The sequence below is a fragment of the Limulus polyphemus genome, unplaced genomic scaffold, assembly GCF_000517525.1.
Source record: "Limulus polyphemus unplaced genomic scaffold, Limulus_polyphemus-2.1.2 Scaffold3972, whole genome shotgun sequence".
NCBI classification, from domain to species: Eukaryota; Metazoa; Arthropoda; class Merostomata; order Xiphosura; family Limulidae; genus Limulus; species Limulus polyphemus.
The window spans coordinates 1-2,514 of NW_013669582.1; the positions used below are offsets into that span (position 1 = coordinate 1).

A 2,514-nucleotide genomic window follows, 5' to 3' on the forward strand; every position below is an offset into this window, starting at 1 on the left:
AGTGCATATACAATGTAGCTTAAATTGTAAAGTTATTCTTAGCGCCCATAATGTGGGAACTGGGAAAATTCAACTTCTATTACACTTTGAAAAGCCCCAGCACTTTATCTCTAGCCTAATAACTGTGAAATAAAGCAACACATGTTACACAAATTTCTAACTTTAAAAGATTAGTTATGATAAAAAGTATCGTTTAATTTCGAAGAAAACCAAAGCAGGTGTTTAGAGGTTTAGTTTTATAGAATTTGTTCAAACCTACTTTGGATCTTTCTCTGATGTAGGAACGAAGAAAAGCTGCCTCGGTTTATCATGGATATCACCTACGTCACTGAACGTATCATCGGTAAGTTAAGTATTGATGGATCTTAGTATTATGTGCTAGAAGGTGTCATTGAAAATATTTGTAACCTATATTTTCTTGCATACTACTCAAGAACATGCTCTGGAGTATTCAAAATAAATCATAGAAATATCTAGAGAAAACACTCATGACACTAAGTGGTCACGCAGGATCAAAAATTAAGTCACAAAATAAAAAAACTATAATCTGAGCGAGTTCGGATCACCCTGATCACGACACTAAGTAGTCAAACAGGATTAAAAATTAAGTCACAAAATAAAAAACCCGATAACTTGAGCGAGTTCGGATCACCCTGGTCACGACACTAAGTTGTCACACAAGATCAAAAATTAAGTCACAAAATAAAAAACCCGATAACCCGAGCGAGTTCGGATAACCCTGATCACGACACAAGTAGTCAAACAGGATCAAAAATTAAGTCACAAAATAAAAAAACCGATAACTCGAGCGAGTTCGGATCACTCTGGTCACGCCACTAAGTAGTCAAACAGCATTAAAAAATAAGTCACAAAATAAAAAACCCGATAGCCCGAACGCGTTCGGATCACACTGGTCACGACACTAAGTAGTCAAATAGGATCAAAAATTAAGTCAGAAAATAAAAAACCCGATAGCCCAAGCGAGTTCGGATCACCCTGGTAACGACACTAAGTAGTCACATAGGATCAAAAACTGAGTTACAAAATAAAAAAACCTGATAACCCGAGCGCGTTCGGATCACCATAGAAGAAGGGTGTCTAGTTTCCGAATGCACTCGGGTTTCTTATTTAAAAAACTTGAAAAAAACACGTAAACATTACCCAATAATTAAAGATTCAGAGGTAGAATTAATTGGAAATTAATACTACTGTTGTTTTAGATACTATGTTTATAGGTTTACATAAAAACACTGCTTATCGAGTGGTCACTTTCTAACTTTCATGAAACTTTCGTACAAGGAACTAGCTGTAACTAACCTTGAGCTGCGTGGAAAGTCGTTGGATCTTGTGGCATCAGAACCTTCCAGTAACTTGTGTAAATAAAAACGTTGTTGTAGATGTATACATTTTTCAAACAATATTGATTAAAAAGAGCATCTCAAAATGACAAATATAAACAACTGAACAGAACATATAAACCCTTGCATGTTGAATAAAGTTTCTTACCTTTTTAGCAGGCCGTTCCTACACGCTTGTTTTTTTTTTATATATATATAAAACTACCTACAATGAACCGTTTATTCTGTTCTCACATTGAGTATCGAACTCCACTTTCTAACTTTATAAGTTAGCAAGTTTACCGCTAACCTACGGGGGGCCTTCTTTAACACTCCTGGCAGAATTCACATTTCTTAGCCAGCAAGCAAATACAACAGAACTATTCTTATACATATATTTAACTCATCTTCACTAGATCAAAGATGAGTTTTTTTAACGAAGTAAAAGTTAGAGAATCATAAGGTAACGTACTAAATTTAAATATTTTTCAAGTAAAAAATGTTCCACGAAGCTTTTTATTTAAAGAAAACGACCCAATGCAATGAATAAAAAAAATATGATCAAAACCTAAACTGTTAACTTAAAAGTACAAGTGGAGGCAACATACTGTAAACTCTTTAATTATTAAACGTAAGATAAAACAAATGAGTAATTAGAATCCAGTAACAACAACATAATAAACTTAGGCTATTATATAAGTTATCGTAACCACAAAAGCGATCGATACAACGTTACCATATGTCGCAAACTGTTTATTTAGAAGTACCAGTAGAAGGAACACACCGCCAACTGTATATTCTAATAAGTACTTACGTGTAACCATGACAACACATTTTCCTTAAAAGCAGAAGTAAGAGGAACATAAAACACAAAAAACATAATCAGAATAATTATTATTCATAGTATACCAAATATAAAGATTGTATAAACTTATTGTATAAAATATAAAGCTACACGAGGGCTATATGCGCTAGCCGTCCCTAATTTAGCAGTGTAACACTAGAGGGAATGAAGCTAGTCAGCACCACCCACCGCCAACTCTTGGGCTACTCTTTTTACCAACGAATAGTGGGATTGACCGTCACATTATAACGCCCCCACGGCTGAAAGGGCGAGCATGTTTGGTAGCATGGGGATTCCAACCCGCGACCCTCTGATTGCGAGTCGAGCGCCCTA

General features: G+C 35.2%; 1 protein-coding gene across 1 annotated transcript in view; it reads left to right on the forward strand.

Annotated features, from left to right (window-relative positions):
- The first annotated feature begins 285 nt into the window (after positions 1-285).
- The window catches only part of LOC106470379 (tensin-3-like), a 24,561-nt gene continuing 22,332 nt past the window's right edge, over positions 286-2,514 (forward strand). The window contains exon 1 of the mRNA XM_022398974.1: positions 286-343. The gene's annotated coding sequence lies outside the window, so the exon portion shown is untranslated. The remainder of the gene's footprint in view (positions 344-2,514) is intronic.